Source organism: Acomys minous, assembly GCF_964271855.1.
Source record: "Acomys minous genome assembly, chromosome: 8".
NCBI lineage: Eukaryota > Metazoa > Chordata > Mammalia > Rodentia > Muridae > Acomys > Acomys minous.
This window is the reverse complement of record NC_140489.1, coordinates 54,225,667-54,251,343: the sequence shown is the minus strand read 5'-3', so window position 1 is coordinate 54,251,343 and position 25,677 is coordinate 54,225,667. Positions and strand designations below refer to the sequence as shown.

General features: G+C 35.8%; 1 protein-coding gene across 4 annotated transcripts in view; it reads left to right on the top strand.

The window, feature by feature from the left end:
* Window positions 1-25,677, top strand: part of LRFN5 (leucine rich repeat and fibronectin type III domain containing 5) — a 270,278-nt gene that overhangs the window by 162,010 nt on the left and 82,591 nt on the right. The window lies entirely within an intron of this gene.

Genomic DNA, 25,677 nt, shown 5'->3' with positions numbered 1-25,677 from the left:
CAAGTACTGTGCATCTTTCTTGAATGCTTCACAAAGTCAGACCCCCCAATGGCCTAGGAACTGAATTCTTCTGTCTCAGGATGATGCCATTAGCACACAAAAAATCAATACCTCTGAAGTACTTCATGGTGAAAAATCTGAGACTAGACTTTCTGACTCTACAATTCAAAGTGCTTTGTTTTGACTGTTTATTTTCCTAAATTAATAAAATTGAACAGTTTTTTTTTCTTTCAAAATTTAGAGTAGGAATGAAATTTCAACCAAAAAGAAAAGATTTTGCCTTTGTGCAATGTACCAACCTAAAGGTAATTTTTATTTTTATTTTAAAATTTAGGCCATGTGATCACCTACGCCATAATGAATGCTTCCACATCATCCAGCAAGAAGGGTACCTGGTATTTTCCATGTTTTGCTTATTACCTTCTGACCCAACTTCAGCTATAAACCTTGTCATAAACTAGATACTAAGTACAGAGAAAACAATTTTCTTAATAATACCACAACAAAAACAATGAAGACAGAAAGCCTGGGTTCAATCTCCTGTACCACTGGACTTGCCCAGAACCCCCAATCTGGAGGCTAGACTATTTGGTTCCAATCCACTCCTGAATGGACAGAGCTGTGGACACTTGACATCTGGCCTCAAATTATGGAATGACGATTTTGAACTTTTCACCCAATTACCTATATTTCCTGAGTACTGAGATTTCATGTGTGTACTTTTATGTTATACAGTGCTAGGAATCAAACTGAACACATTCTAGACATTCATCAACAGAGATAGATGACCTTAGAAAAACTTAAAGGAACTAAAGCAGTGTTAAAGGAAGTATATGTATTCTTTTTTTTTTTAATCTAAAGGCACCTGAGTAGTTTAATATCATCATCCTATTATGCAAAAAAGAAAATAAAGAAATGATTTTTCCTTTTTATACATAACTATTACTTCTTGGTAATTATCTCTGCACCCTCTTTTTGCTTCAATTTAGGGAGAGATATTCTCTGTTTCCTGCATGTCACAGACACATGGCAAGTACTTTTACTCCAGTAGACCCAACAAGAAAATTTAAGGTTATCATTTTTAAAATTCCTTCTAAACTGCATAATATTCAGGCTGGCAAAATAGTTCAGTTGGCAATGGTGCTTGCTGCTAAGCCTGTTGTTCTGAGTTCAATCTCTAGAACCCACATGAAGAAAAGTGACTCTCATGACCTTTTATTGAATATCAACACACATGCTGTGGCACACACATACCATTCAATCATTCAATAAATAAATAACATTAAAAAAACTCATGCAATCTATTTACATTTAAATAAGAAACATAATTTTATACTAATAACACATCATTTACCATTTGTCTTGGGGATTTATTTTAGCTTTTTTATATTAAGTGGAATATGTGACAATTCTTGCTTTTAATTATTTCCCTCCAATTGCTTTACAATTTATTTCATTGCCGTCTTAGTTAACCATAAGCCATATCCATTCAACATCAAAACATTCACCTTCTATTCTTGATCATACACTTGGAAAATAGTAAATTAAGCACAAGTTATAGTATTTGATGTTATGTCTTGAGATGGCTAATCTTGGCTGTCGACTTGACCACACTTGGAATCAATCAAAATATAAGCCGCCAGCTCTTCCTCTGAGATTTTCTTGATTTAAAACCTTGAATCTAGAAGAATTATCCTAAATTTTGGTAGACCCTTCTGGAGATAGTCCAGATAAAAGGACAGGGAAGGGGGAAACTGCTCACTCTCACTGGAATGTTTGTCTATCTTGTTACTGCATCATTAGACTCAACTTTTTTAAGGATTCAAATGTAGAGTGAAGATCAGCATCACTGGAAGATTATTCAGGCCCCCAACCCAGAGCCAGATTGGAATTGCAGAGACACACAGTCTCATGTACTGAACACCTATGAGATTCTCAGTCTCTCCAATGTAAGATGGCTAGAGCTGGAGTGGTCAGCCTGCATCCTGTAAGCCAACCTACGCCTTTTAAGTTTAAGTTTCTCTCAGGGTGTTCTGCATAAGATTCTTCATTCCAGCAGCTACAGAGCTCAAGTTGTCTAAAATCAAATCCAAGAAACCAAGCACTCATTATATGATTAGGTTATCTACAATTGAAATTTAAATGCCAGGTTTAGTAATGTCTTCTATTAAAGTAAGTGAACTGAATGGAAAAACATGAGGTCCTGTAATTTGGGATGGAGTTATATGGAGGCTCCTAATGATACTTAGAATTTTCTGTTTCCCAACTGTTTAATCTCACTTGAGAAAGCAGTCTAATAACATTGAAAAGAAGAGGGACTAAATTGACAGGATGACTTGTTCTGTGAATAGTTATCATCCTCCTCCTACCATTTGTCAATGCAAAGGGGCCTATGGACAATGTGCCAGTGGTGGAAGAGATGAAGTTATTCATGAGCTCCAAAGCATAAACTTCCACTCTCCAAGATTGAATTGGCTATAGCGGCTTCTTAGTGACAAATCTTCCTGTATTAAAGACCAGCACTGAACTCTGAACGAGACATCACATTTCAGGGTAAATGACAGTATGTTTGTGGCAAGTTTACTACATTGTACATCTTCTTTTATGGAAAGGGCAATACTCTGTCCTTTCTGAGATGGATACTTATTCTGGTTATGGAGGTACCTTTATATTGCTTATTATGCCAGTGAAATTTCTTATCTACTTTCATGGTATTTCATACAGCATTTTGACCAAGGAACTCAACTTCACACTCTGAGAAATGCAACACTGGACCCAAGCTTATGGAATATACTGGTCCAGCTTGACTGATAAATGATGGAATAGCCCCTTTTTTTGTTTTGTTTTGTTTTTGTCTTTTGGGGGGCTAGTTTTTGTTTTTGTTTTTTTCTACATAATTGCACCATAATTTATGTATTCCAGTCTGGAAGTTGGAGACATATTTTTCAAATGGTGGGATATGCTATAAGCAACATCCAATATTCTGTTTCTCCTATAGTCATGATTCTTAGGTATAAGAATCAAGGGGTGGAAGTGATAATAATTCTACTATCACTTCTAGATAACTAGTAGCAAATTTCTGATTCCATGACCTTATGCTGTCCTTGCCTAGAAGCTTTTGTTCCAGAGGGTGGGGCACTTCTGTCAAGATGTGGAACAAATATTCCACTGAGATGGAAGTAAAGACTTCCCCCTGGCTACAATGGGATTCTGATGCTCTTAATTCAATAAGCTTAGAAATGAAAAACAGTGTTAGGAGCAATGATTGATCCATATTGCCTAGAGGAAATTCAATTGCTTCCTCACAATAGAGGTAAGGAAAATTATGTCTGAAGTTCAGTGGATTCTTTAGGGCATCTTTTGTTATCATGTCTTGTGATTAAAATTAATATGAAACTACAACAACCCAATCTAGGTACGATAACTTAGAGGCAAAGCCTAATATACTTGGATTTTGTACATTTGGTTTTTAATCGATGGCTCTATGGAAGCCTAGGAAGTACAACAGTGCAATTGGGCACAGAGTTAAGATTATATAGATCCATCTTACTTCCAGTGTTCTTCCTTTGGTTTATGTTTTCATTGAAGATATAAGCTCTTATATTTCTTTTCCTAGCACATGGTGTTGCTTGCAGCTGTTTCTTCTTGCCTCAGTGAACACTATCTCTCTGAAGCAATAGGCCCAAATATACTCTTCTATTTTGTTCTCTTTCTCCTCCTTCTTCTTCTCCTTTTCTTTTTATCCTTTTCTTCTTCTTCTTCATTTTTATTATTAATATTATTGTCATCATCATAATCATTATTATTAGTAGTAATAGTAGTAGTATTAATTCACATTACATCTGGATTGTATTCCTCTCGATCTTGTCTTCCTATTCCCACCTTCCCTACCTCTCTACTTATTCTTACTCCTGTAAGTTGATTCTGGAAATGGTGTTTTATCATAGAAACAGAAAAGCAACTAACACAGGTGGAGAATTAATTAGATGAGGCAATAACCATGAAGTCATGGCCCTCAACATGACACTTTTTGAAAGTGATAAAAAAAAAATTAGCAGGTCAATGTAGTTAGAAATATTGGTCAATGGTGACACTGGCCCCAATGGGGGTTATGGGAAATGGGGATGTTACTTTTTATTCTTTTAACCTGACATTGTGTCAGTGGCCTTCTAAGTCACACACTTCTGTGATAACAGAGTGCTAGAGCATAGACCCAGAGTAATGGAGCCATATAGTCATAAAAAAAACTTCTTCAAATTTGCAATAAAATAACTCAACTTTTTCATCTGAAAAACAAATGTGCATTGTACTTCACCTTTAAAAGGTAGTTTCTCACTGGGAGAGATGAGCTCTACTTCCATGCTTGAGATGTAAATCTGTGTTGGTGGCTTTCCCATTTATCCTAACACTTTTATGTAGTCATTCTACTTTCTTCTGAATTGAAGAAAATGTTAAAAATCAGACATAATTATTCAGTTTCATTTTCTAAAATTGCTAGTTTATGTAATGTTTCCTTCATGATGGTTTCTTTTTCTTTGATTTTCTGCATATTTAAGTCAATAGACCTGGGTGTACTTTCTTCTCTATTCCTTTGGATGTTTTAGGAGATTCCCAGATCTGTGGTTTTGCACATCATGATAATCTTGGAAACATTTCTGTTAATGTATTTTAAGATTTAGCTTTATCCTTTCTCCATATACCTCTCTCTTACAATTCCATTTAACATATGTTCTAGACAGTATGTTTGTCCAACAGCTACTGAATTTTGTTTTATTTTGTTTTCTTGTGTTGTTGCTCTCAGTGTTTATTTTGTTTGAGATTGTTTTTAAAAGGATTTTATTGGTATATCTCTATGCACAGAAATTTTGTGTCCATTTGCCTAATTTACCACTAAATTTATTACAGAAATTCTTCATTTGTGTAAATGTGCTTTAACCATTTGGGGCCTTTAGCATTTAATCTTGATCTTTGATTTTTGCATCCCTATGACAGTATTGCCCAGCTCTTCTTTCATGGTTTCTATTTTGCCTATTAGAGACTTAACACCTTAAATAGAAGTATTTTTTAATCTAAGTCTAATTTGTGATTTCACCCATCTTGATGGGACTCTAGATGAGAGAATCATGGGAGAATGGCAAAGTAGAAGGATCCAGAGGGTCCTAGAAGCCTACAAGTAGAACATTATGAGAGGCAGATTTGGGCACAGGGGTCCCGCTCAAACTAAGGCACCAGCCAAGGACAATACAGGCGGTAAACCTTAAACCCCTACCCAGATCAAGCCAATGGACAGAACACTCTCCACAGTAGAGTGGGGAGTGGGATATGACTTTCTCACATACTCTGGTGCCTCACCTTTGACCATGTCCCCTGGAGGGGGAGACCTGGTGGCACTCAGAGGAAGGACAGCAGGTTACCAAGAAGAGACTTGATACCCTATGAGCATATACAGGGGGAGGTAATCCCCCTCAGGAACAGTCATAGGGGAGGGGAATAAGGGGAAAATGGGAGGGAGGGAAGAATGGGAGGAGACAAGGGATGGGATAACCATTGAGATGTAACAAGAATAAATTAATAAAGGAGAAAAATGGAAAAAAAAGAAATTTTTTGCTTTTTTCATTTTTCTGGATCTTTGAAATTCTGACTTGACAATCATAGAGCACTTGGTGAATGAATGTGCTGTGGGGAGATCTAATCTAAGCAAACCTTCCACAACAGGGCATTCCATTCTGGGGAGCAGAAGCCATCTCTAATGTTTGAATACTCACCAGTGTGTTGTTATCCCAAACATTAACATTGTGAATTTCACACACAATCCTTAGTCTCATCCAACCCAGCAGGCAGGTGTCAAGCATACATCATAGCTGCGCATTTGGCTTCCACCAGGTCCATTTGTCAGAAAATAACTACTAGAAGTTGGGGTTTGCTTAAAATTTTGTTAGGAAAAACAGAATGGCCCGACTTTATTAAAAATATTATTTTTCCCTATTCTTGGCAGCATGAGAATATATGTATGTATGTATGTATGTATGTATATATGTATGCATGTATGTATGTATATGTATGTAGGTTTTATGTATGTGTATTTGTACATATATGTGTGTATAGTATATATACATATATATATATATATGTATATATATTGTAAAATTCACTATGAATATCAGGATGAACTACAATAGTCCCCTCTAAAACTGTGGGGTGAAAATCACCTTTTTCTCTTAATGGGTGGAGTGTGTGTGTGTGTGTGTGTGTGTGTGTGTGTGTGTGTGTGTGTGCATGTGTGTGTGTGTTCTTGTTCTCATAAAAACAAGTCAAAATTAAGTTATATCTATTCCCAATGAATGCGTAAGTCCCTTGAAACTTTGAACTCTTAAACTTATCTGGGCTGAGGACCAGCAATTAGCTTCTCAGTAATAGCTTACTTGTCTCTCTTTAGGCCCACATTCTGAGTTGAGTTCTGTTTCTACCAAGCTATCATTCTCTGCATGCACATGTTTCCTCATTGCTGTTTGAATCCAACTCTGGAAACCCAAAAGAATTGATGTTGACTTTTGTGTCTTTAGATTTTTACTTGTTCATATATGCTGGCAGCTGACAATCTTTCTATGCCAGTATTCAAACTTCAATATCATTTTGATTTGGAGATCAAATAGTGTAGTACATTAAATCACCTTCTGTACATTTTTAAACTATATCATAAACTGGAAATCATTTATTCTTATAATTTCCTCTTCTCTACCTCTTCTATTATTTATATCACTTGCACTATTACCTACTGAACGGTTCTTTGACTTTCTTGTACTTCTCTAGTTAGTTAATATTTTATTTTTTGTTGTTGAGTGATTTTATTTAATATCCAAATTTATTCTTGGATCCTTTTTGCATCCTTTAGATTTAGATATATTGATATTAATCACTGGTATTATTTTGTTCCCAATTTCATTTTTAAATCACGTTCAAATATGGTTAGTGAATCAATATATGCAGATGAAAAGCTGCAAACCTTATGTAGTAAAGGAGATATTTCCTCATCTCTCTCTTGATTCTAGGGAAAGGCTTCAGAAGACTTTGTTTATATTTAAGTAACTAATAACTAAAACTTTAAAAAATTCTTTGACCTTTCAAATGATATGTGCCAACATATGTGAAATATTCCTTAATCTCTGGGTATACACATTAGATATAATCTTTCCTTATTTGAATCAATTACATTGTAATTTTTGGTTAATTACTTTCTTCATCTATTATTATGATATATAAAGAGAACAGTTGTTCTAAGAATAGATTTAACCATATTATAGCTTATCTCATTTTATTACAGAACTATGAAAATTATGTATCTATCTCAAAAGCCATTTCTTCTCATTGAAACTAATGTGGTTCCATATACTTAAATGCATGTTTATTACCCAAACTGACTACATTAATTCTTCAAATGCAATTCCTTTCACATCCTGGGTCTTTTCATATCCTGTTCATTTAGTTTGAAATATCATTGTGCCATCTCTTAATCATGGATACTGTTTCTTCCTCATATCAAATCTTAACTTTCATTCAATCAGAGAAGTCTTTCACGGTCAGTACTCTGTCTGATAATACTCAACTAATCTGTGCAGAGGTCCATTGAATACTCATCAATAAGAAATAAATATTTGCTTAGGTATTGACTAGATATATCATTTCTGTATGGTTACTATTGTCATATAATCATAAAATCTTACGGAGTTGTGATGATATGCATTAAATAAAAGGCTCTATCTCTTGTATTTATATCTTGCCTTAACAAATGTATAGTCATGTCATCTTGTACATACCTTGTATCTTAGTACGAAAGTTTCTTCTTTCATAGCTATGAAAACCAATGATGATGATGATGATGATGATAGTAATAATAGTAACTACTGATGTTTGCAACAGTTAATTATTAAATTACTTAAGACACTTGGATATGTCATACTACTAGTGTTAGTCTAGAAAATGATAGTTATATTTATATTGAGTTTGTACAGATCTATTATAACTTTGAAAATTTGAATTTCTGTTGTCTTACAAATAGTTATGGGAATACCAAAAAGACTAACCTAATATATATAAATATATATATCCTAATAGATATAATACATATAATTTATGCCCAAATTATCAGAATGACAATGATGCCTATACAAAACACAGGGATTCATTAACTACTATTAAGCTTATTGCTATTGCATGGGCATTTGTTTCTTGTCTAGCTTGTAAACCTCGGGCTCATTTTGAAGCTTACATTTTATGTTGTCACACTAGTACTTCCTGTAACAGAATGGAGATTTTAGAACATTAACCTATAAGAACAATTTTATTTATTTGCCTCACAAAAGAGGGTGCGTATTTATGTATAGTTTTTAATATATAAGTTATAGGTGATATGAGAATATGAATTAAAAACATTAGTTAAGATAGAATACATCTTTCCCATTTATTGCCTTCATGATCTAGACGCACTATATTTCGTGTACATACATTTGTATGACACAGAAAATATTGAGCTAGATATCTTGTGAAAAAGTAGTAGTAAAACATGTCAGCAAAACATGTCTGAGGAAAATAAACAGCAAATTCATCAGGCATGGTCTGCTTCTTCTGCACTCTTCCTCACGTAAATTTCTAAAACTTTGATAGCAAAACAGTAGCCTATCTCTGAGTTTTACCAAATAACACTTTATTAATTATATTTTAGGAAGACCATGTTACTTCCCTTCTGAAAATTAGAACCCTTTCCTTTGACAAGATTTGTTGTTTTATAATTATTTTTAAAATACCAAAGTGATTTTATTGCTTTTATGTTTCTAAGTTTAGGACCTAGTTCTAAATTTTGTCTTTATTTTCCCTACCTTATTTTAACAGGAAAGGGAACATAAAGCTTGATCTCACTTGTTAACTCTATATGCTTTCATCCTAAGTTTCTACCATTGCCCTTCAGACCTGCCCTGGCTTCAAGGGTGAGCTTCATGTTGAGAATTGGATCATGCCACAGGGGGACTATATCTGTTTGCTAAAAAGAAATGAGTACCATTTTTTCATGAACCAAAAGTAAGTCAAAGGAAAATATGTAGGTCAGGCTCCTAGGCCAGAAACTCTATGTTAGGACAGATGGGAGATTTTAGATATAGAAAAATAGGCTGAAATACAGTTTTGTTGGCTTATTTTTGTCAACTTTGAACTTTCTGATCATGATTCTTCTGTTATTCTACAATATTAATTATTCCATTGAGCTGTTTCCTTAAATAAATTGACAGTTTATGACTTGAACTTTTTAATCATACATTTTAATTATTTATTTATTCTTTACATATACATTTACATTACTACACATATAAACTACATACAGCAAGAAGAACCATAGAACTATCAGGAATTACATTTATGTTACATTCATAGTATTTTGGCTATTAGTATTTGGCAACTTTGAAGAAAATGTTTTCTTATCTCGGTGACTCTAAAATTCTTAATGTAACTCAATATCTATCATTTCTCATTTTTATCAACTTAAAACATCTATGTAGACCCAAAAACACCTAAACCCTAGACAACCAAATTTAACTGTGAAACTCAACTCTTTGGTCTTCAATATGAGCTGAGATTTGAGAAGGAGCAAAATCAATCATCTGAGTAAACATGAAGTGCAGGTTAGCAGATTCCATATTTAAAAAGACAAAAATGACAGAGACAGTTTGCTGCCTGGAGATTCATCCATAACTCTCTAAAATGTTGGAGCATTATTTTTGGCCTTCTGGCCCAGTTTATCTGATGAACATATTTGTGAGGCAGGAACTATTGAGGACCTGCTTCCCATGTCTTGTCAGAGTTCGGCCCTTGACTCTGCATCCAGGCTTGCCAATTTTAGGCAGAATTCTGTCAGTGATTTAAACAAGGAAAATTTTCCCAGTGGCTTGTTTGCCACATTTGAAGCCATCCTCATAAGGAGGTACACTAATGTTCATTGTCATACCTGAGGTAGGCTAGTTGCTGCCAGGTGTCAAACTGTCTTATTGTCAAAAGATTCATTAAAATGATATAAACATCCTTAAATGTCATATTCTGTAGGACTTTGAGGATTTTGAAGACCTTATCTAAGTATTTTTCCTAATCTGTATGACTTGACCATTTAACAAAGTTGTGTTTATAGGTGCCAGAGATGAAGTTAGTGATAAAGGAATCATGGTTGTTTTTATTCATCATAATTTCTGTCTCAAAGCATCAGCACGGGTAGTGGATGAGGAAGGGTACATTCAGAGTTCTGGGTTCATATTGTCAATTGAAGTAGGAACAACGGCTATATTTCAACCCTCATATCACCTTTCCCTGCTTCCTTCACTAGATTATGATATTATAGGATATAAGGCTGAGTCTTTATGATCAAAATTCCTTTTAAGCCAGGAAAACTGTTTCCCCCAAACTTCATTTGAACAATCATAATCTGAGAAACATTTATCATTCACACTCCTCCCTTGATCCAGCTTCTAAAACAGTAACTTAAATCATTCTTTATCAAGAACATTCAAAGCTAATATCCTCCTGCATTTTCCTTGATGTTTCTCATGAAAAAAAAAACAAAACAAACAAACAAACAAAAAAAACAAATAAACCAATGTAACCAATAGCGTCCTCCAGAGTCTGTATGCATTTGGGTTTACAGTCAGGCACCATTGGTAAGTACCATAATTGCTTCTCAAGTCTGTCCTCTATTTCAGCCTTGATCTACAGTAACAATAACAGTGAAACCATTTTCACTGTAACAAGTTATGTCTTACATTTATCTGAAGATGAATTAATAGTAACATCATTTTTCTTATGGTTCAGTTTGCCTACCATCAATATCAACTATGACTTCCTTAGAAGATATTCTCTAAGACAGTTCAGATAGCAAGCTGTCTCTTACAGTTTTTCATTTTTGATAATGCTAACCTACAATTCTAGTTTACTCAGGTAATTAAGTTTTATTCCTTCTCAAGTCTCTGTGGGGTTGAAGACCAGGTAGTTTAGTCTCACAATTAAACTTAGTTGTTTAGTGGTTAAGATGTTTTTAGGTCTAAATAGATGTTTATGTTGATAGAGATTAGATATGATATTGATTTAGAAGCAGAATTTTAGACTCACAAAGATAAGAAAGATAGTTACTTCAAGACTGCCAAATACAAAGAGCCAAAACACTATGAATTAACATTTATGAAATTCCTGATTGTGTCATGGTTCTTCTTGGTGTATGTAGTTTATTTTATTTATGGGTAATAATATAGATATATATGTAAAAATAAATATAATAAAAATGAAAAAATAAAAGCTGAAAATTTTTTCTGTAATTTTCTTATTCATATAACTTCCTTTCATGATTTCCTGACAGTTCCCTGAAACATAAATTATACATAATTGTTGTTTTTATATATCTTAAAATTCCATTTTTTCTTTATTTATGTATTTACTTATTTATTTATTTATATTTTATACATATTTTATTATAATTCATTCTCATTACAGCTCAATTGCAATCTCTTTGCTCTTATCTTCCTGTTCCTGCCCTCCCTCCCTTTTCTTCTCTATCCCCCTCCCTTACAACTCTGACAAGTGGAGTCCTCCTTCCCAGCCATCTGACCTCAGCCTAGCAGGTCTCATCTGGAGAACCTGCATGCTTCCTCTTCCTCTGTATTCCTACAAGGCCTCTCCACCAACGGGCAGTCATCATGTCCAAGGCAGTCCTCACCCTCTCCTCCCCTTCTCCATGTGAAGAATATCCATTGGCTACATCTGAGTGGCGGGCGGGGGGGCGGGGGCTGGGCTGGGTTAGGTTCTCTGCTTGCAATGTCCTTGTTTGCCACATCAGTTTGTGCAGTCTCCCCTAGGTCCAAATCCACCAGTCTTGACAATATCTGACAGCCCTCCACCTCCTGTCCTATTTCCATCATCCAATTGTATCACACATTTTGGGAGTTAATGTTACACATCCAGTTTCTTGTTTCAGTTTCTTCGTAGTTGGCTGATAACATAATCATTCCTACTTTCTTCATCTTAATGCACTCTGTAATTTTTATCTTTCATTAATCATTTGCAAAATTACATAGGAATATTTTACTATTATTTACCACTATTATTATTATGTATTTACAACTATTACTAGTGTATATTATATCCCATAAAATAGAAATAGATTTTGTGATCCTAGACTCACTTTTTTATAATTCCTTTTGAGCAATTATAAGAATAAAACAGAACAATTTAAATCATATGAGGAAAATAGATTTTCAATATTAACTAATGAAATTCATATGATATGACTAATCACATTAAAAAGTAGTTATATTATCTTCTTGTTTGAGTATAAAAATATATTTTACATAATATAGATAATTTTATCCTCAGATGAAATACTTACATAATAACTAAAGGAAATGATATGTTCATTCATTGTCACAATTCTTGAAAAAAATTTTCATTATCATTCATTCCTCCCTAAATCAAAATTTTGTTTTTCTGTTTTATAGTAGGTTAAATTTGACAGTCAACTAGTGGGCATCAGAGTCTGTATCAGAGGTAGCCACTACTCATATTATTGAGGACCCATAGAAAACTGTGCTGCATATTCACTACATCATAGTAGGGGTTCTTGTTCCTCACCAAACATAGTCCTTAGTTGGTACATCAGTCCCTGCAGCCTGCCACTGGTGACGCACATCTCAGATTTGTTGGCTCCATTGGTCTCCTTGTAGAACTCCTGTCACCTTCAGGTCCTTCTATCTCCAACTGTCCCATAAGACTTCAAAATCTGTCTGTAAGTCTCACTATCTGCTTTGATTCCCCACTGGGTAGAGTCTTTCAGAGCACCTCTATGGTAGGGTCCCTTCCTGTTCCTTCTCTTCAACCACTTACTGTGTCTATTGTATTTGCCCTTCTGCATGAGAATCAAGCATCCTACCTAGAGTCCTCCTTGTTATTTAGCTTCCTTAGGTCTGTGTATTGTAGTGTGGTTATCCTGTACTGTGTGGCTAATATCTGCTTATAAGTGAGTATATACCATGCCTGTCTTTCTGGATCTGGGTTACCTCACTCAGGATGACCTTTTATAGTTCCATCCATTTGCCTGCAAGTTTCGAGATTTCTTTGTTTTCAATAGCTGAGTAGTATTACATTGTGTAAATGTACCACAGTTTCTTTATCCATTCTTCAACTGAAGAACATCCAGGTTGTTTCCAGATTCTGGCTATTGTGAATAATGCTACCAGGGAAATAGTTGAGCAACTGCCCTTGTTGTATGGTGGGAGTGGAAAGAAGGGAAAACTAAAAGAAATGCTCAATGACTACTCTCAGGATTTTACTCCCACCAGCAATGGAGGGCTGTTCTCCTTTCTCCACATCCTTGCCAGCATGTGCTGTCACTTGAGTTTTTTTCTTTTTTTTTTAATTAATTTATTCTTGTTACATCTCAATGGTTATCCCATCCTTGTATCCTCCCATTCCTCCCTCCCATTTTCCTCTTATTCCCCTCCCCTATATCTGTGCCTGAGGGGGATTACCTCCCCCTGTATATGCTCATAGGGTATCAAGTCTCTTCTTGGTAACCTGCTGTCCTTCCTCTGAGTGACACCAGGTCTCCCCCTCCAGGGGACATGGTCAAATGTGAGGCACCAGAGTACGTGAGAAAGTCATGTCCCACTCTCCACTCAACTGTAGAGAATGTTCTGCCCATTGCCTAGATCTGGGTAGGGGTTTAAAGTTTTATGGCCTGTATTGTCCTTGGCTGGTGCCTTAGTTTGAGCGGGGCCCCTGGGCCCAAATCTGCCTATCATAATGTTCTACTTGTAGGTTTCTAGGACCCTCTGGATCCTTCTACTTTGCTGTTCTCCCATGCTTCTCTCATCTAGAGACCCATTAGGATGTCCTCCCCTCTCTCCTACTTTTCTGGTAAGTGAAGGCTTTCATGGAACATGCCCCTTGGGCTAGTATGCAGATACAAGTGAGTATATACCTTTTGAGTCTTTGTGCTTCTGGGTTAACTCACTCATTATGATCATTTCTAGCTCAATCCTGATCTTTGCCATTCTGACCAGTGAAAGAAGGAATCTCCAAAATTGTTATGATTTGCATTTCCCTGGTGACTAAGTAAGTTGATGATTTCTTTAAGTGTTTCTCAGCCACTTGATATTCTTCTCTTGAGAATTCTCTTATTAGCTCTGTACCCCATTTTAATTGGATTACTTAGGTTGGTGGTTTTTAATTTCTTGAGTATTTTTTATATATTTTGGCTATTAGCTCTTTGTTGGATGTATGGTTGGTGAAGATCTTTTTCAAGTCTGTAGGCTGTTGCTTTGTTCTATTCACAGTATCCTTTGCCTTACAGAACATTTTCAGTTTCTTGAGGTCCCATTTATTAATTGTGAGTACATGTACATAGATGTCAGAGTGCACCCTCAGGTGTTGTTTTGCTGGTGCGGTTCTCTTTTCACTTTGATTTTTGAAATGGAATCTCAATAATTTGGGACTCATGTAAGCAAGGTTGGCTGGATGGTAAAGGCCATGAATTTGCCTCTCTCTCTCCAACACCGGGATTACAAACAATTTTATTAACATTTTTCTAACATAATTTTTCTTATTATCTTTGGCTTTTTATTTTTGTAATTTTACTTTATATATATTCTTCTGAAGGTTTATTTCTAATATACTTTTTTTTTTTACTAAGAAACGCAGCTGCTCTACATCATTCAGCATTTGATTGGGAAAGCAGAGCTACTATGTGTATTTAGGAAGAAAGGGCATATGAGTGGAGATTTAGGCCTAGCGCTGAGAAATCAGAACTCATCTCCATCTAGTAGTTTGCAATTGCAGTACTGGTAAGTTATCCTGAGCCTCAGAAGGGCTATGGGTCCCTGGGGAATCTAGAGATATGTGTCACACCCTACAAGAAGGCCACTGCTACTCCATTTGGTATTGGTGTATTGGACAGCAGCAGCAGCAGTTGGAAAGAGAGACAAAGATAATGTGAAGAAAATAAAAAAGGTTGTCCTTTCCATCACATTTGAGATCTCTCTTCCTTAATCTTACTATGAGCGCATTCACCTTTATTTCTAAATGTTAATTATCTTCCCCCAAACCTATTTCTGAATATTATTAAGTTAGACATGAATTTGCATGGGGAGCAAAATGATGCCCATGCCAATATTTAAGATACTGTTGGGCTACTGATTAGGTAGTTGCCCAGAGCTTAATTTTCAGTTAAATGTGGATTTTCTTCCCAGCCTTTTGTCATGTGGTTATTCTTATCTGTATTGGATTGCTGCAGTTTTATATCGGCCCATCATAGAACATAACAGAGGTGTTGCAAGCGCTTGACTCCATTCTAGAAATAAACCATTTAAGTCCATGCTGTACTGTTAATTCACTTTCCCCTAATGATGAGGATAATTAGGCCTTTGTGCGCATGCTGGTTCACTAGCATGAGGTGCTGAAAGTGGCCAGGAGGCACTTTCATTTTCCACTTTAATGAAATCATTGCTGTGTCCCGAGGTAGAAATTGTCTTCCCTCTCAAGCCAAGATTCTTGGAATAGCAGAGTCAGAGCTTCAGTAATGAGAAACAGAGTTTCCACTGGAGGAACATTAGATGCAGTAATGGAAGGAGCACTTCACCTTTGCTCAAAATGACTCCTGGATGAGGAGCAGATCTGTGCCTGTTCCTCTATTCAGAACTTTCGTAGGACTGGGCTATTCCAGAAGATTTTGTTCCTGACCCACAATACATTACCATACCAACAATACTGCAATTAAGTCTTCAAAATGACATTCCATTTTTCACCATCTCTACTGGTTCAAGGGGCTGGCGGACATAATATACAAGTAAATTCCAAAGTAAAGAATTTTTGGCATCAAATCTATGATTTTAGTTTCTTTTTTAACTTACTAGTATTTGCAAATGAGCTTATAGTAACAGGCTGCTCTGTGGCACTTTAATATATGCTTAGTGTTGATGAATTCCTCAGACCCTAATGCCCAACAAATATTCAGAAGGAATTTCTACTACTATATCAATATGTTGCTCCTTCTGTTTCAGAGGAAAAAAAGTACAGTCAGCCCAGGTAACAACCTCTTCTGCTATAGTTATATAAATGTGTTTGTTGCTTAGTTTCTCTCTTACACAGGGTGGCATTAAAATAATTGAGAGTCTTCTATATTTGTTTAATAATAAGCTTCACAACTCAGTAACTGAGAAGGTATTGCTCTATTCTTTTTTAAATATATTTTTATTAATTTATTCATATTACATCTCAATTGTTATTCCATCCCTTGTATCCTCCCGTTCCTCCCTCCCTCCTCCCATTTTCCCCTTATCTCCTCCCCTATGACTGTGACTGAGGGGACCTCCTCCCTGTGTATATGCTCATAGGGTATCAAGTCTCTTCTTGGTAGCCTGCTATCCTTCCTCTGAGTGCCACCAGGCCTCCCCATTCAGGGGACGTGGTCAAATATGAGGCATCAGAGTTCATCTGAAAGTCAGGCCCCACTCTCCACTCAGTTGTGGAGAATGTCATGTCCATTGGCTAGATCTGTGTAGGGGTTTGAAGTTTACTACACGTATTGTCCTTGGCTGGTGCCATAGTTTGAGCAGGACCATTGGGCCCAGATCTGCCCATTATAATGTTCTTCTTGTAGGTTTCTAGGACACTCTGGAACCTTCTATTGCCCCATTCTCCCATGCTTCTCTCACCTAAAGTACCAATAGGATGTCCTCCCTTCTCTCCCACTTTCCTAGTAAGTGAAGACTTTCATGGGACATATCCCTTGGGCTAGTGTCCAGATATAAGTGAGTATATACCATTTGAGTTGTTCTGCTTCTGGGTTAACTCACTCATTATGATCATTTCTAGTTCAATCCATTTGTCCACAAATTTCGGGAATTCCTTGTTTTTAATAGCTGAGTAGTATTCCGTAGTGTAAATGTACCACAGTTTCTTTATCCATTCTTCTACTGTGGGACAGTTAGGCTGTTTCCATGTTCTAGCTATTATGAATAAGGCTGCTATGTATTCCTCTATTCTTAACCCTCTAAGTTAATCTGGTTTCTTCTCAGGGTGCACCCAGAGATAATTGCACTTTGTATCTTTCCTGATCCAATTCTTCTCCAGATGTCACTTGGGCATCACTTGTGTTTGAATCCCATATTTTCTTCTCTAACTCCTCCTCCCCTGACTGGCAGGAAGTCCATCCCTATTTTCTCCCCTACTCAGCAATTGGATGTAAGCTCCTTGATTAACATATCAGGGGATAATTTGTGAGCAGGTTTTATACAACATTAAGACAGGAGATTCTCAAAATAACTATTGCAACGAGACTTGGGGGATATAGAAATCAGCATTTAAATTACATAATAATATTATGCCTACATTTACTCATTCACAGAATCATGCTGTATCAGTGTTCCATGTTAAACTCTTCCTGATGAGTTTTTATATTTATTTTAAGGCCTTTCTTTTTACCATGCTCATGAAAATGAAAGTGCTTCAGATAGACTAATTACGGTTTTCACTCTTATATTATGATCTATATCTAATTTATATTGGGTATTTTTCTTTTATATATTTTTAAAATTAAAAATATACATTTTTTATATAATGTATTCTGAATATGTTTCCCTTCCCACAACTCCTTCCAGATCCACCCAACCTTCCTACTCACCCAAATCCACATACTTTCTTAAAATCTCTAAATAGAAAATAAGTAGGCATCCAATAAAAAAGAAAATAAAAAATAAAGACCAAAACAAAAATCATGCACACACACCCAAAAATTAATTAATTAATTAATAAAAACCTCATATTACATACACAGAAATCCCTTTAATACATAAATCAAAAACCATAACAGATAAACAGAAGACATGTGATTTAAAAAGAAGAAAAGGAAAAAGGACTGATATAGCAGTGTGAGACAATAAAAAAATAACCCATAGGTATGTTGAGGTTTTTTTATGTTCAGCATCTACTGCTGATCAGAGAGCCTTCCCTTTAGTATGGAATGTATAGTATCACTTGAGAACACCAAGTTTTCCTTTGTGAGTGGTTTTAATTTGGCGATCTCTTCTGACTTACAGATGGGGGCTTGTATCCATCTCGCCTCTAAGCAATGGGACTCTATCTGGCTTAGACCTGTTCAGGTCCTGAGCATGCTTTCTGTTTCTTAGAAATTTATAACTCATCAGTCCTACTGTATCTAGAAAGCTTTGTTTCCTTGGTGTTTTCCAGCCCCTAAACTCTGACAATCTTTCTTCCTCTTCTGCATACCTTGCTGAGCCCAAAGTGGGGAGAGGGGAGAATGGACAGGGGCATTTGGAGACAGCTCATTTAGGACTGAGTGTTCCAAGGTCTCTCACTCTCTGCATTTTGTCCACTTGTGGGTCACTGTTTTTGTTCTCATCTACTGAATTTGGGTGCAGATGCCTGCAGAGTTCAGAAGATGGTGTCAAATCACCTAAAGATGGAATTACAGGATGTTCTGAGTTGAGTACAAAACTTTAGTCTTCTGCAAGAGTAGTATGTACACTTGCTGACTGCAGAAACATCCCTTCATCTTGTTGGTTCTCTCGTTTTTGGCATTGAATAGTGACATAACATTTAGAGTTCAGTTAGTATTGATTATGTCATTCATAATCTATTATTATCACCAAATATCCTCGGGGGTAGATTACTGGTGCTTCAGATGAGCACTGCCTTGCTGGATTCCAATGCTTGTTTTTACCTGACATCTGAGATCCTCTGCAGAGGTTGGTGTACAGTGTCAGCAGTAATATATATGCGTGTGCTCTCTGAAAATATTCAGAGGAACATAGTCATTCACCCCTTTCACTTGGTATCTTGAAATGATCTTATTCATCCAGTTAGCTAGCACATCTGCAAAATTTGTAAATTAGAGAAAATAATTTTCCCAATCATTTTTACAACTGGATATATTGCTCTGACTGCTGTGGAGATTTCACTTAAAAATAGTCAACATTGTAATTAAAACATTTTACTTGTTTATGGACATATATTAATATATATGTATGTGAGAAAAAGTCATACTCCATATAAATAGCCTAGACTTTACCTATTATCCACGAATGACCTCAAACTTGCCTTATTTTCTTAAACTCTGGGTTCATAGGCATTATCTATCATATCCAGGATCTTTAGTAGTCATGTTTGAATACTATTTTAATATTAAATATTGCTATGAATATATCTTATATTGAGCAAGAGCACTCTAATTCTGAAGGAAGTTTATGAAAACTGAACTATTGCTAGTCTTTATTTTTAATTATTAACTGTGCAATAGAATAGTATAAGGTTGTATCAGTATTTTTTAATTTGGAATCTGGAACTTGAACTTGAGTTTTGCTTTAAAATCAATGTCATACCTATTGTGCATGGCAAAAGTACCTAACAAAGCCCATGTTTCTTGCAAGATTTCATCATTACATAGTCCACACTTGTTTCCAAGTTCACATAGTTCTGGGAGGTGTTGGTGCATGCCTTTTGTCCCAGCACTCCGGATGCAGAGGCTTGTGGAACCCTGTGAGTTCAAGGCCAGCCTGGTCTAAAATACTAGTCCAGGACAGCCAAGGCTACACAGAGAAACCCTGTCTTGTAAAACCAAAAACCAAACGAAACCAAAGCAAAGCAAACAGAACAAATTCACATACTGAGCTAAGTTATCAGTGCAGATATACTTATCTTTATATTAAAATATTTACATTTAATGTAGTCTCTAAAAATTTCACAGAGTGTATCTTGATCATATCCACCCTCCAAACCTTGTCAGAACTCAACCATCACATTTTCCTTCCAATGTCATGATATGATTTATGAATGTATGTATTATGTAAGTACATATATATGTGTGTGTGTGTGTGTGTGTATGCTTGTATGTAAGGATATACTCACCAAGTTCTATTAGTGTTGCCAATATGTGATGAGCATAAATTATCAACTAAAAAAAAGGGCAATTATTAGGTGCCCACACTCCCAAAGAAATATACAGTGATTGATTTTCGCATTCTGGGACACTCATTGTATTTAGGTCTCAGTTTGGTATGTTATTGCATAATAAGTTGCTGAGAAACTGAAATATATTTTTAAAAAGTAGCTATGACTTTGTAATTGATGTTTATGTTTACTCATAGACATTGGTTATTCCAAATATTTGCCATCACTGTATCATTTACTTTGATAATTCATATATTAAAAACAAACTATTGTGTAAATGTACTACAGTTACTTTATTCATTCTTCAGTTGAGAAAAATGTGGGTTGTTTCCAGTTTCTGACTATTAAAAATAAAGCTGCTATGAACACAGTTGAGAAAATATCCTTGTTGTATGGTGCAGAACCTTTTGGTTAAATGCCCAGGGTCTTGGGGTAGAACTTTCCCAAGTTTTCTGAGAATGCACCAGATTGGTTTTCAAAGTGGTTGTATAAGTTTGCACTCCCACCCCTTTCTCCACATCTTCTCTAGCATGTGCTGTCACATGAGGGCTTTTTTTTTTTAACCATAGCCATTCTGACAAGTGTAAGATTAAATCTCAGAGTCCTTTTGTTTTGCATTTCCCTGATGACTAGGCATGTTGAGCATTTCTTCAAGTATTTCCAAGCCATTAATTATTCTTCTCTTGAGAATTCTCTCTTTAGCTCTGTATCCCACTTTTAAATTGGGTCATTTGGTTTTGTGGTGTTTATTTTCTTGAGTTCTTTGTATATTTTGAATAGTAACCATTGGTAGGATGTAGGGTGGGTGAAGACCTTTCCTAGTCTGTAGGCTGCTATTTTTTTCTATTTACAGTATACTTTGCTTTGAAGAAGCTTTTCTGTTTCATGAGGTCTGCTTTGTTTATTGTTGATCGTGGAGCCTGAGCTGTTGATCTTCCATTCAGAAAGTTGTCTCTTCTGCCAATGAGATCAAGGCTAATCCCCACGTTCTCATCTAGTTTTACACAATGGAATACTACTGAGCTATAAAAAGCAAATATCCTGAAATTTGCAGCCAAATGGATGGAACTAAGAAAGATAGTCCTGACTGAAGTAAAACAAACCTAAAAACCATGCATGGCATATGCTCACCTCTAGCAGATTTTAGTCATATAGTACAGGATAAACATACTACAATGTGCAGAGCCAAAGAAAATATTTAACGCAGAGTACGTAGTATAGGATGTTTAAATCTAACTCAGAAGCAGGCATTGAATAGATAATGGAAGTGGGTGAAGAGATGGAAGAAGGTCGGAGAGGTGGCTTGGAAAGAAATGAGGGTACAGACCAGATGTGGGGAGAGCAAGGGTGGGAGGAAAGAGGGCTTGTAGAGAGGAGATATCATGGGCAGGGGCATTTCCCAGACAAACTGAAGATCTACGACAGGGTGTGGGCTTAGGAAAATATGGGGGTGACTCTAGCTAAGAATCCTAGTAGCAGGCATCATGGAGACTGAACAGGACACCCTTTAACAAACAGAACTCCTGGGGGAGGGAGAAGAATACCAACCCACCCACAGAAACTTTGACCCAAATTTATCCTGCCTATAAGATGTGCAGATTAAAAACAGAGCAGAGATGGAAGGAATGTTGAACCAATTCCGGGCCCGACCTGAAATGCACCCCATGAGAGATAGCTAACTGCCAACACTAATTATGATACTCTGCTAGGCTTGCAAACACGAGCCTAGTACAGCTATCCTCTGGGATGTTCCACCCAGCAGCAGATCAAAACAGATGCAGAGACAGTCAAAAACTGGGAAGGCTTCAGGAAGACTTTTGTAAGAGTGGGAAGAGGAATAGAAGGGAAGTACAGGAGTCCCACCAGAAGACAAGCAGAGCCAACTAACCAAGAATGAAGCACACACCAAGGACCATGCATGGACTGGACGTACACCGCATATGCAGATGTAGCCTATGGGCAGCTAGGGCATCAAGTGGGGACTCTAGTAAGGGGAGTAGGGGCCATCTCGACATGGTGTTGCTTTTTGATCACTTCTCTATAGAGGGGCTGCCTTGCCAGGTCACAGGGGAAGAGGATGTGCTCAATTCTGAGGCAACTTGATGTGCTCAGGTGGATTAGTGGGGGTTATCCCCTTTTCTGAGGAGTAGGGGAGAAGGAATAAGAAGAAGAGGGAGAGAGAGTAGGACCAGGAAGAGAGGAAGGAAGAGGCTACAAATAAACAAACTGAAGGATTCAAACTACCGTATATAATGATATCTATATTTACTTTTGAGTCTATATAAAATTATATATAATATTATACATGTAATGCTTTAACTTTTATATGTTCTTATAGATAGTCAATATATTCTGTAAGGTAATTATGTATCACACTGAACATACATTAGGATTTCACCTTAGCATTTGATAGTTTTATTCTCTAAATTTTCATCTAATTATTAGTTAACCATTTTAATTATATTAAAGGACTGATATCTGAATGTTTATCTCCAGTGTCTTTTGGAAATATATGTTTAAATTACACAAAGAAGAATCATTAAAACACAACATTATATCTAAGTGTGTGTTTGTATGTGTGTGTGTGTGTATACAAAAACATATAGGTATATCATAAATATATATGGAGAGGTAATCAATTTATATAAAGATTTAGGAAACAAAGTTTATGCTAACTTCACTTCTCAAATGTCCCAATGAGGAAGAACAGAAACTAGGCGGTAATTGTTAAATAAATGGGCTACTATCTTTCTGAGCCAGAACAGATGTTGGTGGTAAATAAATGTTCATTGCTATATTTTATTATTTCTCTATGCTTTAGATGTAGATAATGACATAGAACATTCATTATTTTCTTTAAAAATATAACACAGAGCAGCATGTAGGATTCAAATAATCCTCAGGTCTGGACATTTTGAGCAGCTGTTTTCTTTGGAGACAGAACACCTGTCAGGTGATGTGAAGTCAAAGAGTCTTCATGACTTTAAATAGGGTTAAAAGTAGCCAAGGGAGCATTAAAGGCTAATGGGTGAATAAATGGGATGGAGAGAAAAAGATCTGGGAAATGTGGATGAAAATCTTTGGAGCTCATATAAAAGTAATGATTCTAGATGAAAGTAATGATTCATCCACACAGCATACAGCACAAAAATCATTCTAATCCAGTAAAGAAAGATGTTTTTTAAAGTGTGAAATTGCAACTTTTATTTGTGCTTAGAATGTACTGTAATGAAAATACAATAATATATCTAGCTTGTAAGGCAAGTGATCTCAAGACAGATGAGCTGATAAATTAGATAACGTCCTTTCTTTAAAAAGTCACAATGTCTAGAAGAGGTCCCTAGGAATAAATTCTTCTCACTCACAACAGAGAAAAAGAGTTATGTACAATATCACTAGCTATACTTTTGATTATTCTTATGCATTTGATAAAAATCATAAATAGTTGTGCTCCGTTATTCTGAAAACCTATATGTCTCTGGACAATTAGCAGTGTTGTTTGGCAGTACTTTCTAATATATAATTCTGGAAAAGGGATACTTTTCCTTTGGAAATGTCAACTTATATAATTTATATATAGCTTGCAACAAGGAAACATACTTACGAAATCAGGGAGAAAGACATCTTGATATACATATGCATACATATATTCATGTGTACCACTAGTTCAATGTATACAATGTATGCATTAATGATTATCTACTGTATATATGAACATATATGCCAAAATTTATGCATGGCCAAATTTGCTATAGCATATTAAAGTAAAAATTTTGATAGTAAATCATAAAGAATTTTATTTTAAAACAAGTCTTTACTATATGTTTGGTTTTGTCATTTATCAAGATGAAAGCAGTGCATGGTTCATGAAGCCATGAATGTTAGAAGAAAAACTATTAATGTCATTTCATTAAACCAGTAGAACTTCTTTTTTTTCTTTTATTGAAATTTTTTTCTCACATAATATATCTTCATTATGCTTTCCATGCCTTCTACCCCTCCCAGAACCTCCTGCACCTCTCCTCCTATCCAATTCATTTTTTTTCTAGCTCTTATTAGAAAACACAGGCTTCTAGTGGATATTAATAAAATATAATATAATAAAATAAAAGCTAACATACTGGACTTGGACAAAACCAACAAACAGAAAGAAAACAGCCCAAGATAATGCACAAGAATCAGAGACTCATTCATTTACAAACTCAGGAATATATTATAGACACTAGACTAGAAGTCATTATATATATATACATATATACATATCCATATGCATTCACACACAGAGTACCTGATGAAAACTCAAGAAGAGACTGTGCATGCTGCCTCAGTCTCTGTTAGTTCATATGACATTGGATAATGTAGACAGAGGATTCTTGATGTCTTCCGTACATTTTGGCTCTTAAACTCTTTCTGTCTCTTTTTCCTCAAGATTCCCAGAGGCCCACGGAGAATAATTTAATGGAGATATTCCATGTAGGCCTGGGTGTTCCAAGATCTCTCACTCTCTGCACATAGTTTGGTGTGGTTATCTAAATTTGTTCCCATGTGCTGTAGGAAGAAATTTCTGTGATGATGGCTCAGAAAGCACTAACCTAAGATGATAGCAGAATGTCATTAAAAGCCATTAAAAGTAACATTTTGGGTGTCTTTGACTTGAGAGTTATCTGAGAAAAATTAAAACTATACTTGCATTGTGAAGTAATCCATTAATAAGTGTAATGAAATCGTTCCCAGTCATTGATAATAGACAGAATATTTGGCCATGTTATTCTTTTGCAATTTCATCCTCAAAATGACCTCCTGTATTAAGAAAGGTTATTTATAGAGTAAGTAATTACTAATAGATGGTTATTTTTTTCTTCCTCTTTTTGGACATTTTTAAAGCTTATGTATAGATTCCTGTAGAGTCTGTCAGTTTGGGTTTGTTTGTTTGTTTGTTTAACTAGTGTTTTCCTAAGAAGGACCAAAGCAACATCAAGGCACAGAAATGGAGTGGCAAAATAGCAGTGTGCTGTCCCTGAGTAACAGGGCTAGAATGCAAGAGTACTATTTTATGCTCACAATCTCCTGGGAAAGTTAATAGGCTGCAGTAATTTTGTCAGTTTCTCCCTCTCTACCCAAAAATATTGTGGTTCAAGAAAGAAGCCCAAGCAAAAATCTCTGGGGAACTGAGTGATGGAGGAGTAGAAAGCAATTGGTTTTTCAATTAGAGGATTGCAAAGTTCAACTCCCTAAAAGCACTTTGAGGAATTCTGATTCTCATTCCACCAAAGCCCTGAAATCTTGATAAGAGCTATAGCAATCACCATCAAGTTGGTGTAGTTCGATACCCATGGTCAGCAGTTGAGTCAATCAGACCATCCCCTGAAGTGTCCTGCTCCTATGATGATACCAGGACTTAGAAGGAGTCCTGGGAAAGAACACAGGAAAAAATTTACTCATACTAGCATTATAACCTTTCAGCGTGATCTGAGCAGAGGCATAGAAAAAAAAAAAGAGACATGAATCATAAATTAAAGTGGAGTAGTAAATTGGATAGTCTCAATTATATGGACTGAATCTTTGTGGAACTTAGGCAATCTGTGGAGAAAAGTAACTGGTATGCATAGGAGAGGTGCACACAAGAAGAAGGAGGGGAATATTTTCATTTATTATAGTAGGAACAACTGTCTTGTCTTATTCTTTTTTATATAT